At 43.2% G+C, this 16,799-nt stretch overlaps 1 protein-coding gene and 1 long non-coding RNA gene across 3 annotated transcripts in view; one reads left to right on the plus strand and one right to left on the minus strand.

The window, feature by feature from the left end:
* Positions 1 to 5,334, plus strand: part of LOC309335165 — a 317,841-nt gene extending 312,507 nt beyond the window's left edge. Inside the window, exon 3 of the long non-coding RNA XR_014153414.1 lies at positions 5,180 to 5,334. This is a non-coding gene — a long non-coding RNA (uncharacterized lncRNA). The remainder of the gene's footprint in view (positions 1 to 5,179) is intronic.
* Positions 1 to 16,799, minus strand: part of CA10 (carbonic anhydrase 10) — a 339,473-nt gene that overhangs the window by 291,677 nt on the left and 30,997 nt on the right. The gene's annotated exons all lie outside the window — the stretch shown is intronic.

A 16,799-nucleotide genomic window follows, 5' to 3' on the forward strand; every position in this document is an offset into this window, starting at 1 on the left:
AATGGGGCCTCCTGCTGCCGCCGCACCGCCGGAGCATGATTTCTGTTCTCATCCTGAAGCAAAGTTCTTAATCCGAGGTAATATTTCTGGGTTAGCGGAGTCTGTAACCTGAAGCGTATGTAACCTGAAGCGTATGTAACCCAAGGTACCACTGTACAATAATTCATCAAATATTAAAAGCTTCCCTAGACAGGGCTTCCTTCAGATATCTTCTAGAAGTCAGATAGTTTATTTCCTTAACATCTGATGGGAGGGATTCCACAGGGTGGGTGCCACTACTGACAAGGCTCTCTGCCTGGTTTCCTGGCTTCACTTCTTGCAGTGAGGGAACTGCCAGAAGGCCCTCGGTGCTGGACCTCAGTGTCCGGGTGGAGCCTCTCCTTCAGTATACAGGGCTGAGGCCGTTTAAGGCTTTAAAGGCCAGCACCAACACTCTGAATTGCGCTCGGAAACGTACTGGGAACCAATGTAGGTCTTTCAGGAGCGGTGTTATATGATCTCGGCGGCCACTCCCAGTCACCAGTCTGGCTGCCGCATTCTGGATTAGGCATCAGGCAGAACACAAAATGGTGGCCAGGCTGTATGTACATATGTTGCTGCAGCCTCTTGCAGCAAGTGGCAGGGGAGGGGGGCTGTGCTAACGAGGAAGTGTCAAATAATTTCTTCTCCCCCAGGAAAAAATGAGTGAAAGGGTCCTCCTAATTTCTCAGCAAACAAAAAAACCGTGGAGAATTTTGAAAGGCCATTTGCACACAGCTCTTGGTGATGTCCCAAAGCAGGGAGGTAGGATGACTTGGAGTGGAGTAACTCCCCACTTAAATCAAAATTTAACACACCAAGGGTTGGAGGGCCAATTTAAATCACTGATTTAAAGGAAACTTCTCCCTGGTAATTTGTAATTCCTAGACAGTGAAGCATAAAAATTTGCTACAGTAAAAACATGCACATTTACAAACAAATAGATTTTTTTACCCTACCTACAAGGAGATACTTTGGATAATTTTACGCATTATGTAACTTGATATGTTTACTAAGTCCAGGAAATGTTACATGGCACACAGCTTGCTTAGTAGATAACTTTGCTCATTATGTTTTTCCTGAGTTACTTAACTTTGCTCATTATGCGTGCAAAGCATTAGAAATGTTGGCTAAAAGGAAATTGCACACAAAATGGCAAATGTGTTTATTAAACTAAACAAACCAAACAGTTAAATAATCTTTTTACTCACCCCCAAGTCCCCATGTCTGTTCTTAAAATGTCCAAAAGGCGACGGTCATAATCTCTTGAGCAAATTGCAAATAACAGCACCCATCAACAGTCACCCATGTGAACAGTTAAATCTCCTCCAGTTGCTATGCACTGGGGTGGACGGAAGGTAGATCTCAATCTACTGATAGATTTCTGGTGATATGCAATAAATCAGCAAGGATTTCTGACCCACAGTTGTCTCTAGCAACAGCAGCAGAAAGGAGGTTTTCTTCCTCTTCCTACTTCCCAAACCTAAATTCTACGATTGAAATTAAAAATGCTTGGAGGAACAAGAAGTGGATTTTGTGTGGAAGGACCCTGGGCTCCATTCAGTTTGGGGACCAAAAGCAAATTCCTGGGCCCAGAATTATATGTTGTAAAGCTCTACTCTACTTATTTTTTACTTGTGTGTAAGTAAAGTTACTTGTGTGTAAGTAAAGGATGTGGGTGGCGCTGTGGGTTAAACCACTGAGCCTAGGACTTGCCGATCAGAAGATCGGTGGTTTGAATCCCCACGACGGGGTGAGTTCCTCTTGCTCGGTCCCTGCTCCTGCCAACCTAGCAGTTCGAAAGCACATCAAGGTGCAAGTAGATAAATAGGTACTGCTCCGGTGGGAAGGTAAATGGTGTTTCCGTTTGCTGCTCTGGTTCGCCAGAAGCGGCTTAGTCATGCTGGCCACATGACCCGGAAGCTGTACGCCAGCTCCCTCGGCCAATAAAGCGAGATGAGCGCCACAACCCCAGAGTCAGTCACGAATGGACCTAATGGTCAGGGGTCCCTTTACCTTTACCCAAGTAAAGTTATCATGTGAGAGTGAGCTGTCCAAGCCTGCCAACCCCAGCATGGTCAGCTTCATCCCAGTTTGCCATCCCTTCCACAAGTTTTGGGGCAAAAAACCTAAAACAGGGAGCCTACTCTACTCAGTGGCGCACACCCTTCTGACTTTCACTCTTTATGAAGACTTGAGGAATGAGATTATCACTCCTCTTTTATTGCCCATTCCAGGTCATCCAACCACTGCCACAGTGTCCTTTCTCTTGGCAGATCAAGATGAGCAAGTGACAGCAAAGGTTGCAAGGTTTTTAGCTGGGGCAATCAGAACAAGATCCACTATTTGACTATTGATTCAAACCCCTAAAATGTATTTTATATAATTGACTTTTTATTTCTATTCTTTGTATATCACACTGTTGTTTTATTGCTATGGCCAATGGCTGATGCAAATATTCTTTCATTCATTCATGAAGGCTCTCTCCGTGGCTTCAAATTCATGGAGGACTCTAAACTAAAACCCTCCAACATTTCTCCCATGAAAATGGAGACGCCCTATTTAATAACTAATAATAATAATAAATTCATTAATTATACCTTGACCATCTGGCTGGGTGTCCCCAGCCACTCTGGGCAGCTTACAGCATATATAAAAACACAACAAACATCAAACATAAAGAAACAGAATATAACTTATACAAGCAACAAACAAACCAATAAATCAATAGAAACCAATAATAACAATAAACAGTTTACCATTATACCCAAATTAAAATAACCTCCAACCCCAACTAAACATTTAACCAACACCAACCTGACAAAAACAACACAGAGGAACCAAAATTAGCATAGTTTAAAACATTTTAGCCGGTTGCCCCAACCCATGAGTTGTTCCAGCTTAATAAAACATTAAGAAACTTCCCAATACAGGGCTGCCTTCAGATGTCTTCTAAAGGCTGTATAGGTACTTATCTCCTTGACTTGGAAATCGCCTAACTCCATACTCTCCAACAATTCTCGATGAAAATAGGGATGTCCTAAGGAAAAGCGGGACATTCTAGGATCAAATCAGAAACTGGAGTGGCTTCAGTAAATCCAGGACTGTCCCTGGAAAATAGGGACACTTGGAGGGTCGGAACAAAGTAGAGCTGGAAAGCTGGAGGAAGCAGGGCTTGGCAGAGTGTCCCTGCTCACCATCATGGGACACAAGAAGCTGATGGGCAGCAACTTTCCAGGGTTTTGGACCAAATCCTACCTAGAGATGCCAGGAATCAAACCTGGGACTTTCTGCATGCATAGTAGTCTATCACTGAGCCCTTCCTCCAAAGAAGGGTGTTTACTTAACCACGGAGTAAAGAATTACAGTGGTACCTCAGGTTACAGACGCTTCAGGTTACATACGCTTCAGGTTACAGACTCCGCTAACCCAGAAATAGTGCTTCAAGTTAAGAACTTTGCTTCAGGATGAGAACAGAAATCGTGCTCCGGCGGCATGGCGGCAGCAGGAGGCCCCATTAGCTAAAGTGGTGCTTCAGGTTAAGAACAGACGTCTGGAACGAATTAAGTACTTAACCCGAGGTACCCTAACAGGGCTTAAGTGCATGTCTTTTTGTAGCTGATGCTGACTGACAGGTGTTAGGGTTCAAGAATTAAAGCAGATTCTACACAGCCTGAAGTCTGCTCATCTCACCTGCCAGTTCATGTCTCTCTATATCAATCCCATGACAGCAAATGTAATATATGACCTTGTGATATATGTCTGTCTGTCTCTCTCCCTCCCTCCCTCCCTCTCCCTCTCTGTGTGTGTTTGTCCAACCCCATAGATTTTATTTACATATCACAGAGGCCTTTAATTTAATGTGTTTGAAAGAGGGCCACTGATCCAGTTTTAAATGATCTTTAAGTGTAGGTTTAACATGCTTGCATTCAGATTCATTCAAAACAAATAAACAAACGAACACCATGATGTTCGAAATGCATTTTTTTAAAAAAATAAAAAATTGTCCATCTTTATCCACCCTGGATAGAGGTCACAGAGAGAGAAGCCAAGAGATCATTCTGTTGCCTCATATTCTCCCTCAATTTCTCCCCAGTAATTTTGTTAACTCTTCCTTAGAGATTATTTCTCGCACCCATCTGTCCATAGTGGTGTTTATCCACTGAGCTTGGAAAATACTCATTCCTCCTCACCCACCCCCCCACCGCCCCCTGTGTATTTGCTGCCTGAAACAGTAATGTTCCTCTGTCACTGTGATGCTATACTGTTATTTGAGGAGAATGCATTTTCCATGACAAAACAATCCCATTTCTGACTGACGATGTCCCTGGCTAAGAGACTCCCTTTGTCTGCTTTGAAAAGAGAGCGCAGTGAGGAAGGAAATTCATTCAAAGTTGGCTTGTTTTCCAAGCAGTTTCCCACACATGTGAAGAAGTGCTCTGAATTCTGAGACCATTACAAAAATAAGTGTGATAAGCAGGGCCGGATTTAGGTTTGATGAGGCCCTAAGCTACTGGAGGTAATGGGGCCCTTTATATGTCCAGCTGTCCTTTGTCAACAATAAATTGTCACTGTTTTTTGTGTTGAATATATGCTATATGGTAATTTATGGACCTAATAGGTATCTAAAGCCATTTGCACATGTTGCCAGGCAACTAGTCCATGCAGAATGTAGGAACCCTATATATAGAAATAAGCAGACTTGACATATTTTAGGGAGCAGGCTAGCAGACGGGGTCCATTATTTACATCATAGGAGCCTACACAACACAAAACACTGTTGCTGTATGTAGGTTTTATTTTATTTGTTTTTTATCTTATATTTTGGAAATGTACATCCAGGGTTTTTTCCTTTAATTTTTTTGTGGGCCCCCAAGAGAGTGGGGCCCTAAGCTATAGCTTGTTTAGCTTATACATAAATCCGGCACTGGTGATGTCCAACTCAAACATGGCTGGTTTGGACTGTACTAGGAAGCACTTGGGACGTGGGTGGTGCTGTGGTCTAAACCACTGAGCCTAGGGCTTGCTAATTGGAAGGTCAGTGGTTCGAATCCCCCCGACGGGGTGAGCTCCTGTTGCCCGGTCCCTGCTCCTTCCAACCTAGCAGTTCGAAAGCATGTCCAAGTGCAAGTAGATAAATAGGTACCGCTCTGGTGGGAAGGTAAACAGCGTTTCTGTGCACTGCTCTGGTTTTGCCAGAAGTGGCTTAGTTATGCTGGCCACATGACCTGGAAAAACTGTCTGCGGAAAAATGTCGGCTCCCTTGGCCAGTAAAGTGAGATGAGCGCCACAACCCCAGAGTTGTTCGCGACTGGACTTAACTCTCAGGGGTCCTTTACCATTACTTTTTTAGGAAGCACTTATCAAATTGTACCTCAGTTTCTTGATAATCCATTCAAAGACATGGAAGAAACTTATCCTGTACCAAAGAAGATAATTTGAAGGCATCTTCTTTGGTACAGGATAAGTTTCTTCCAAGTCTTTGAATGGATTATCAAGAAAAGGAAGGTCCAGCTGACTCAGTACTTTGTACAATGTCTAGTAGCAGCTCCCCAGATTTTCTATCAACTCCACCTAGAGATACAGGGGGTTGAACCTGGAAGCCTTTGCAGGCAAAGCATATGAACTGCTAGGGAGCCAAGTGTTTCCGCTCTCCAGTAAAGAGACATGCTTACAGTAGCTTTTCAGTTTAAGCATTGTGGCAGTAGCAGTTGATGAGGTGGGGCATCACTGCTGCATATTGTGATCATTGTTTGAAATTAGCCAGGCACCGGATGCATTTTGCACCTGGATTTCAACCCCTTGGGATCAAGTGAAGATGCCCAGGTGCCTGACATCTCCACCATCTGGAGGTGTGTGCTTGGGGATCATTGGATCTAGACTGTTTTCACATGCTAATACCCCATCCTGTAGAATTCTATCAATTACAGTGGTACCTTGGGTTAAGTACTTAATTTGTTCTGGAGGTCCATTTTTTACCCAAAACTGTTCTTAACCTGAAGCACCACTTTAACTAATGGGGCCTCCTGCTGCCACTGCGCGATTTCTGTTCTCATCCTGAAGCAAAGTTCTTAACCTGAGGTACTATTTCTGGGTTTGCGGAGTCTGTAACCTGAAGCATATGTAACCTGAAGCGTATGTAACCCGAGGTACCACTGTATATCTTATCTGCACAATTGGAATGAATTTCTGAGGCCAAAATGCTTTTTTCTGTGAAGCCTGAGCAAAGAGCAGTCACCGTTAAGAAAGAGAGGTCGGAATAGACCAATATATGTGGATCAAGCAACTTTTCTTGTTTAGGTTCTCTGAGCTCTTAACCTATAGCTCAAGGTTGCCATCTGAACTAGCGAGATGTTTAACTGAGAATCAATCAGGGTCAGTCCATCCTTTGAAAAATAAGACTTTGTAGAGCCATCTTGTCCCACAAAGGCAACTGGACATTCCATTTTGGTGACTGTTGTTGTTGTTGTTGTTTAGTCATTTAGTCATGTCCGACTCTTCGTGACCCCATGGACCAGAGCACGCCAGGCACTTCTGTCTTCCACTGCCTCCCGCAGTTTGGTCCAACTCACCAGATCTGATTATCAGGGTTGCATCCAGACTGCCGCTAAATTATATATATATATATACACACACACGCACACACACACACACACACACACAGTGGTACCTCGGGTTACAGATGCATCAGGTTACAGATGCTTCAGGTTACAGATGCTTCAGGTTATAGACTCCGCTAACCCAGAAATAGTACCTCGGGTTAAGAACTTTGCTTCAGGATGAGAACAGAAATCACATGGCGGCGGCGCGGCAGCAGCGGGAGGCCCCTTTAGCTAAAGTGGTACCTCAGGTTAAGAACAGTTTCAGGTTAAGAATGGACCTCCAGAACGAATGAAGTTCTTAACCTGAGGTACCACTGTAACTGTGTCATGAAAACTTGAGTTTCATGTTCAAGAAAAAAAATTTAGAAGCTCAATTGACTTCAATGGAACATATTTCTGAGTAGACATGGTTAGGAATGGGCTGTTAAGTCCTTTGGAAAAACCCTCCATCAATCATTTCTGCGTAAAATTACATCAATACAAAATATTCAAATGAATATAAAATATTCAAATCAAAACAAAGTTTTGAGGACGGACACAATTAGTTCTATACTTCCAATTCTAGAATTCCACAGATCATTGCAATTTCCCTCAGAAACATTTCAATGGCCTTTTTTCCCTCCCCAAATGCACATTGTATAATAGCAGTAATTTTTGACAAAGCACTACAATACCAAGATTTCTAGAGCCAATCCTCTATTGATGACTCATTCATTCTTTTCCAGCTATAATCATTTCTGCAGCTGTTAACAAATTGCCAACTATATCTCCATTATTTCCTTCCACACAGAATTTAGTGTCATTAAAGAGGACCACTTTGGGTGTTAAATTAAATTTGTCGCTTAGTTAAAATTACCAGAAAGGGGATTTCGACTAAGAGGAAGAACTTCTTGACAGTATGAGCTATTTCAGTTGAACAGACATCCTTGGAAGGTGGTAGAAGTTTTTAAGCAGTGGCTAGATGTCTACCTGTCAAAGATACAGATTGCCTGAATTGCAGGAGGTTGGAATGAATAACCCTCGAGGTCCCCCCTCCAACACTAGGATTCTGTGATTCTATCTTTATCTAATAAGACTCTGAAATGCTGTCACATGTATAAGAAATATGTGTACGAAGTTGGTCTGCTTTGCCACTTAGCTCCAACATTTACCTGAACCTGACTCTGCTCCTTTGTTTAGTCGTTTGGTCGTGTCCGACTCTTCGTGACCCCATGGACCAGAGCACGCCAGGCACTCCTGTCTTCCACTGCCTCCCACAGTTTGGTCAAACTCATGCTGGTAGCTTCGAGAACACTATCCAACCATCTTGTCCTCTGTCGTCCCCTTCTCCTTGTGCCCTCCATCTTTCTCAACATCAGGGTCTTTTCCAGGGAGTCTTCTCTTCTCATGAGGTGGCCAAAGTATTGGAGACTCAGCTTCAGGATCTGTCCTAGTGAGTACTCAGGGCTGATTTCCTTCAGAATGGATAAGTTTGATCTTCTTGCAGTCCATGGGACTCTCAAGAGTCTCCTCCAGCATCATAATTCAAAAGCATCAATTCTTCGGCGATCAGCCTTCTTTATGGTCCAGCTCTCACTTCCATACATCAGTACTGGGAAAACCATAACTTTAACTGTACAGACCTTACTATACTGCTTACTGTACTGCTCCTTTATTAAACACTAACTATGCGGGACTGACCCTCAGAAAAAAATAGATGTCTTGGAAGAGCATTCATTTGCGTGTTCAGACCCAGAAACCTCCCCCCTAAATAAATTCACACATGACTCAAATTTTGGTTTGGTTTTTGGCAGAATTTAGACCACAACTTTGACTACAGTAAGTGACTGGTTGCATAGGCTCTGATTCAACATAGGTAGCGCTGACCCAGGGTTCCAGCATAGGTCAGCCAAGGGTGAACACCTGAATAAGTGGAAAGCTGGGAACAGGCTTTCTCCGCCACCCTAGTCCCCACCCCTGGACTCAGGCACGGGCCAACCCCCTCTCAGGGGTTGAGCAAACCATTGAGTCCCTGGATTCCTTTAATGGAATACCCTTCACATAGGGATGGCGAGAGCGTTCTCCCATCCCAATCACCTGAACCAGAGCCTATCTGCAACCTTGCAAGTTGTGACGATTTGCTACAGGCGAAACCCAAATGGCAACAGCCAATCAGCCAAGTGGGGAAAATTCCTGCCATGCCCCTGTCCCAACGACAGACAACACACGATGGCATAGCAAGGTCAAGCGCAAGCCCTAAAAGTATAGAGAAGTGGGTAGGTGTTCTGAATGCACGCGCCGAAAGAGGAAGCTCTGGGTCACGTACATGGGCATAAATAGGTTCCTCAAACCGTTTGGACTGCATCCCATTGGTCAGATTGCACCCAGCTTCAAGGGACCTACCAATCGGGTGTTGTGGCTGACCAATCGTACCCACCCACAACACAGGGTGTCGGTTTTCCAGGCCTCGCCGCAATACTCTTTAAGGGAGGACCCAATTTTTGTAACAGGGTTTCAAAATTTTGTACTTTCCTTTTTGACTTCCAGTTCAGCTCCTGCCCTAATTTGAATAGCAATGCTTCTAGAGCTAACTAATAAGTTCTTTACATAATTAACTAATTTCACACCAGGATACTAATGCCCTTATCTTTCCATTTAGCCTTGCAAACCTTTGAAAATTACATCCTTATCCACAATATCAATATTAATTCCAAGTAATTTGGATTTAGACTGATTTAAAAGTCCTAGCGATTTCAACGGGAGAGCTAAGTATTTGCTTAAACGCTCTTATTGCAGTCAATGGGACATTTGAAGTGCTTACTTTGCCATTCCAGATTACTCTGGTTAAACAATTCATTATCTGAAAACTTGTAGAATTCAGCAGAGCCTGATCCCATGAAGAAAAATATCCCCGTGTTCAATGGGACTTATTCCCATGTAAAACAAGTGCTGGCTTGCTGTTGCGGCGAGAAAATTCCCCCAACAAATTAGAGCTAACTTCTTGAATATAAAAGAAAAAAACACTTTAGAAGAAATACGCAGGCTTCTTGAAGTAATCAAGATGATAAGTCTTGGAACCACAGCACATTAAAAACCGAAGGGGAGAAAACAAACTAAGAAACATCTCTTTTTGAAGTCAAGATGGCAAACACTAGAAACTGATTAAATACTGCTCTCTTTTTTGTGCCTCCCCCAGCTTGCTTTCATGAAGATCCATCTGTTTCCCTCTCGAGAACTTCTACGCCACGATATGAGTGAAGCACGGAAAATGTTCCTGAATAACAAATAAGAATCTAAGTTCATTATCTCTGCCTGGGTGCCATTACAATTATACCATCAGCAATGGCCACTCGCTCCATAAACTTAATTTTGATCACTGATCCTATTACAGTGTTCAGGGTCAAAACGGAACACAGAGAAAGCCTGTGAAAGTGGCCAGGGGAAGGGTAGCCTTCAGATTCTAATTTCAAATGAGAACATGGACACACACACACACACACACACTGGTTGAATGCCATCTTGATACAGAAAAAGACACTGTTAGAGGGGAAATTTAAGGCAGATTAATAATAATAATAATTTATTATTTATACCCAGGGCTGCCTTCAGATGTCTTTTAAAGATAGGACAGCTACTTATTTCCTTCACATCTGAAGGGAGGGTGTTCCACAGGGCGGGTACCACTACCGAGAAGGCCCTCTGTCTGGTTCCCTGAGGGAACTGCCAGAAGGCCCTCAGCGCTGGATCTCAGTGTCCGGACTGAACGATGGAGGTGGAGACGCTCCTTCAGGTATACAGGACCAAGGCCGTTTAGGGCTTTAAAGGTCAGCACCAACACTTTGAATTGTACTTGGAAACGTACTGGGAGCCAATGCAGATCTCTCAGAACTGGTGTTATGTGGTCCCGGCGGCCACACCACTCTGTTATCTGAAGGGGACTGCTAGCTACGGATGATGGGAGTTGTAGTCCAACAACAGCTCAGAGACCCAAGTTTGGGAAACTCTGATTTAGATAACATGGAGCTTTTGATAACATGGAGGTGGGCTTTTATCACGGGTGGCCCTAGTGTTTTGAACATCTGAAGAAGACATCTGATGTCTGTTTAGGGAAGTTTTTAATGTTTAGTGTTTTATTGCTTTGTTATTAATGATAATATTCTGTTGGGAGCTGCCCAGAGTGGCTGGGGTATAAATAAATTATTATTATTATTATTATTATTATTATTATTATTATTATTATTATGGGATGCCCTTCCTGCTGAAATAATAGAGGTCCCCCTCGATACCGACAGTCCCTCGGCCTTTGAAGACACACTTGTTTAGTTTTAATTGTTGTTTTGACTGTGTTCATTGTGGCGCTGTTTATTTCACATTTCAATGGCTTGTTTTAATGTTTTGATTGAATTCTTTTTGTCATCTGAGAAGAAAACAGCAATTTCCATTGTCTTCCGACATTTTCGCTTTCAGCGAAAGTGAAATTTTACAGTCATCCTTGCTTGTATATTTATTGCAATAAACAGTTAGAATAAAAAAACGAAGCTCAGCAAAGAACATAGCAAAATCACACTTGAGAACATTATTCTTTTAAAATGTGGAGAAAGTCTTTCCCCCAGCCCCACATAACGGCCAAATAGTATCCATCCAAATTTAGGAACAAATTATGAAAATGAATGATGAAAGACGGGGGGGGGGGGTGTATGCGCAATCCAGCTTGGACTCTGGAAAAGTTTGTCTTGCACCATTTCCAAATTCATCATGTCCTTGATATATAATGGATTTTACTTCTCAGCCATAAGACCTTCAGAACGGACAGAACTGTGAAAGGGAAAGCCAGATTGACTTTTTGGCAGGCAAGCACAGTGTAAACACTAATGGAATAATCTTGGAAAACAGCAAGAATTTCCCCAGAGGCCAACCACTGTGTGTGTGGTTAGATACTTCTGAGCAATTTAGACCTTAAAATATTTGTCTCATAAGCTTCGCAAGAAAGCTATTTCAATCAGAATCTTCTTGCGAAGGATGAGAGACTTGGTGCTGGTAGCCATACCGTTATTAAGGGAAATTCACGGCGGCAAAACTGATTCAAAGGCAATTGGTTATCGCTCAAGAGATTGCCATCCCTATATGCTTAATCCAAAAATCTGAATGCCCGGATCTGCCTGCATGTGAGTAAGGGGTTGCTCTGAGCTCCTGCAAAGGCACTTGTAGAAAGGGACCAACTAACAATGGGAGAAGAATTACGATGACAAGTATACTTCTGTTATTTGATTTAAAGACTGAAGCCCACATATATGATGGAACTGGTTTCTGATACACAGCTGAACTACCAAAGCCCAATTGCCAATTTAGGTCTCATGCAGCATTTAAAAACTTAAATTGTACAGTTGGAAGGGACCTCAAGGTCCCTCAATGCAGGAATCTAAACTAAAGCATACATGACAGATGCCCACCTAACTTCTGCTTAAAAACCTCCAAGGAAGGAGAGTCCACCACCTTCCAAGGAAGACTGTTCCACTGTCAAACAGCTCTTACTGTCAGAAAGTCCTTCCTGATGTTTAGTCGGAATATCCTTTCTTTTAACTTGAAGCCACTGCCCTCTGGAGCACGAGACAACAATCTTGCTCCATCTTTCATCATCATCATCATCATCATTTATTATTTGTACCCCACCCATCCAGCTGGGTTTCCCCAGCCACTCTGGGCGGCTTCCAACAAATATTAAAAATACATTAAAATGTTACACATTGAAAACTTCCCTGAACAGGGCTGCCTTCAGATGTTTTTCTAAATGTCAGGTAGTTGTTTATCTCTTTGACATCTGATGGGAGGACATTCCACAGGGCGGGCGCCACTCCGAGAAGACCCTCTTCATTGCTTCTCACAATGAGGGAACCGCCAGAAGGTCCTCGGCGCTGGACCTCAGCGTCCGGGCAGAATGATGGGGGTGGAGACGCTTCTTCAGGTATACTAGGCCAAGGCAGTGACAGCTTTTTCAATATGTGATGATGGCTATCATATCTCTCTTCTGTCTCCTCTTCACAAGGCTAAACAAACTCAACACCTTCAAATGTTCCTCATAAGGCCTGGTTTCCAAGCCCTTGATATTCTTGGTCACCCAGCTCTGCACACACTCCAGCTTGTCAATAGCCTTCTTAGACTGTGGCACCCAAAACTGGACTTCTGGTGTGGTTTGACCAAGGCAGAATAGAGTGGATCTATTACTTCCCTTGATTTGGACACTATACTTCTGTTGATTAGGGCTGGATGATATATGGCTTTCAACATGGCGACATATCACCAGATAAACATCTTGATATACTTCTATATCACGATGTCTGAAACAAGGATTGAACTGTGTAAAGGCAAACAATAGGGCTGGGTGATATCTGGTTTTTAACTTCGTGATGTATCGCCAGCTAAACTTTGTAATATGTAGAGGCATTGGCTGACTTCATAGTTTTTCCAACATTGTGATTTTTGCATAACACACATCCACACACACACCATGATTCACAATATATTACCAGGTCAAAAACTATGAAACTGATACTATGATATGGACTTGAAACTGGTTTTGGACAATATATTGCCCAGTCCTAACACACATCATGATTTGTGATATATTGCCAGGTCAAAAACTATGAAACCAATATTTTGCTGCTGCTGTTAACTTCTGTTAAGCCTGTTGTCTACTAAGACCCCTAGATCCCTTTCACATGTACTATTAGCAAGCCAGGTGACTCCAATCTTATTTTTGTGCAGCTGGTTCTTCTTGCCTAAGCGAAGAACCTTACATTTATCCCAACTGAAATTCATTTTGTTAGTTCTGAACTGGTTCTCCAATCTGTTGAAGTCATCTAGAATCCTGATTCTGTCCTCTAAGGCGTTAGCTACCCCTCCCAGTTTGGTGCCATCTGCAAATTTGAAGAGCATCCCCTCAATTCCTTCATCCAAGTCGTTTAGAAAGACGTTGAACAACAATGGGCTCAGGACAGAATCCTGCGGCACCACACTTGTCACTTTTCCCAGAATGATGAGGAACCATTCACTTGTGTCAATTTTCTGCATACAAAGCTTCTCTAAGCAGCTACTAACTCTTTCCATTCATTATTTCTATTAGTCAGGGGTCAGCAAACTTTGTCAGCAGGGGGTGAGTCCACTGTCCCTCAGACCTTGTGGGGGGCCGCACTATATTTTTGGGGAAAAAAATAATGAATGAATTCCTATGCCCCACAAATAACCCAGAGAGGCATTTTAAATAAAAGCACACATTCTACTCATGTAAAAACACACCGATTCCTGGACCATCCGTGGGCCGGATTGAGAAGGCGATTGGGCCGGATCTGGCCACTGGGCCTTGGTTTGCCTATCCATGCCATTAGTTCGTCACAAGGGTGGTCAAATCAGAACCCAAGAGTCGCATGCAATTTTCAAGCCACGTGAACTGAAACGAATGAGGAAATCTGCGAAAGTGTCCTCATCATCCTGATCTCAGGACAGGTAACATTTCATAAAAAGAAAAGTGCAATTTATAAAACCATAATTACTCTGCAATCAACAAATTCCAGTTGACCTGGGGCCTGAGGAAAGTCTCAGCTTGGCACGAGAATGAAGTCACCATTGGTACCACCTCTGTCTGTGAGAGGATGGCATTTCATATATGGCACACTACAGCAAGGAAAAACATCTGCCATATCCCAATATAATCACTAGCTCCCAGAAAGGGAATGCAAAGGAGACTCTCCCTAGCAAATCTTAATACTCAGGTCAGGAAATATATGAAGAAACACTCCACTCAAGTAATTAGGTTACAGGCCATTTAGAGCTTTGTTAAGTCATTGCTTTTTAAATATGGAAGCCAATATCAGCATTTCTAAATTGGTAGTAATTTAGCACAGTAACCACTATGGTGCTCTATTGTCTCAAGATTAAAGACCCCCAAAGTGACATAGTGGTACCTGAGTTCTCAAACTTAATCCGTTCTGGAAGTCAGTTCAATAACCAAGGTGCGCTTTCCCATAGAAAGTAATGCAAAATGGATTAATCCCTTCCAGACTTTAAAAAAACAACCCCTAAAACAGCAATTTAACATGAATTTTACTATCTAACAAGAGCATTGATCCATAAAATGAAAGCAATAAACAATGTACTGCAGTCATGCAATTGATCAATCAGTAGGCGAACTGGGTTCCACACAGTCACAAAAATGAAACAAAAAAGCCACAAAAATGCAAAATAAATAAAAAACAGACAGACCTCAGTGCAACACTCAAAACGGAAGTGTGGCACTCAAAACGGAAGCGTAACACTCAAAACGGAGCATGTTTGGCTTCCGAAAAAAGTTCGCAAACAGGAAAACTTACTCCCAGGTTTGCAGTGTTTGGGTTCCAAGTTGTTTGAGTACCAAGGCGTTTGAGAACCAAGGTACCACTGTACATTCATGAACACACGTGTAAGATTTTGCTTTTCATATATAGGTGTGCTGTTAACACTCCCTGAAATAACTTAATCTTATGAAACTTTACAATGCAGGAAATGTTAAAACAGCTCCATGATTCATCTTTAAATGTGAGATCTCGACTTTGGCCAAAACTACTTGTTACTCACTCTTAAGTGCAAATAGACAATAGCTACTCCCAGAGTCATTGGAGAGGATGTATTTTCCGGAATAGTTATTGCTGCCTTTCTGTATGTGAACTCTCTGAAACACGCTGGTGACTTAAACAGCTCTTCAAACCCTAATCTGAAATATTTAGATATGAAACATAATGGGACCTGCTTACGGCTCCATTTGTTTCAAAAGAGCATTTTAGCAAATGCTATATGTGATTGCTGCTCTGGCTGTCCTAGTCTAAAGAAAGAAGTTACTTACTGTATATTCAACATGGGAGATGTAATTTCCTTAGCAAGTGCTAGTACATAATATCACTAATCTGTGCTTGATTCAGCTCTTAAATATCCTTGAACTCTGGGCAATGCGATAAATTCCTCAAAATACCCCGTAATTCACAGGAAAATACATTATTTCACTTATCTGCCACTTAAACCTAAGCACATGCAGAAACAGGAACAGTGACAGAGTCCACACAGTTGACAAACTCATGCAACTCGACCGGGTTGCGAGGAGTCCTCTTTTGCCAGCCTTAACTCAAACGTTCAGCCTCCTATGAGCCCCTTGTTACAAGGCAAGTTACCCCTCTACTCTGAGGAGCTGCAGCTAATTCAATGCAGAAAGTCACAGGTTCAGTCACTGGCATCCGAAGTTTGTGGTGCTTGCCTTGAAAGTGAAGCATGTTTTCCTTTCTTATCTTTTGTGTGTCGAGACCCCACAGCCACCCCCTCATTGGGAAATAACTCACACCAGGACACAGATATTAGGTTTATGTTATCGGGCAAATTTTGGCCACAACTTTATTGAATTACAGAATGTGAGCGGTATTGGCTTAGGCATTGATTGGACCTGGCTATATCTGACTCCTGCCAGAAGTCCAGAAAAAGGTAAGCCACCAGTAGGGGGAGCCCTGTCAATGCGAAGCAACTCAAGCTCCCCCTGGTGTTCCTGTCGGGGTCGTGTCAAGGCCTTAGCCCCCCAGCCGGGCTTCGGACAAGATCAACACCCCCGGATTCCTTTAACGGAATACCCTTAAGCATGGAGGGGCAGGTGATGGCCACACCTCCCCTCCCCCCCACAAGGTCAAACAATGCCTAACCGCAACCCTAACAAAGTTGTGATGATTGCTACGAGGTAGGCGGAAACCAAGTGGCCATTGCCAATTTGCCAAATGGAAAAAATTCCTACCAGGCCCCTCGGACAACCAAGGCGACCAACCAAAGTCCATAGCAAGGCCAGTGCCTAACCTGCAAATAGAAAGGGAGGGCGGGTGATTGAGGAAGCGAGCCAAAGAGGAAGTCCTCTGGTTCGCTCCTCGGTTTAAACTGCTCTGGCCACACCCCTCCGGCCAGCAGATTGGCTGGCCGGGTTCTGACATGGCCAGGATCCCCCAGGCAAAGGGGAACAAAGTCCCCCGCCCCTGGTGGGGAGTGGGTGGCCATGCAGTCCACCGCAACTCCTCCCCACTGGGAAGTGGAGCGGATTTGTGCTTGCAATGAATGGCAACTGTGTTTGCTGATCTACTAACTAAGGCACCCTTATACCCAAGCCCGTATGTGGGCAATAGGGCTTGGCAATGTATCAATATA

The sequence above is a fragment of the Podarcis erhardii genome, assembly GCF_964252035.2.
Source record: "Podarcis erhardii genome assembly, chromosome: 2".
NCBI classification, from domain to species: domain Eukaryota; kingdom Metazoa; phylum Chordata; class Lepidosauria; order Squamata; family Lacertidae; genus Podarcis; species Podarcis erhardii.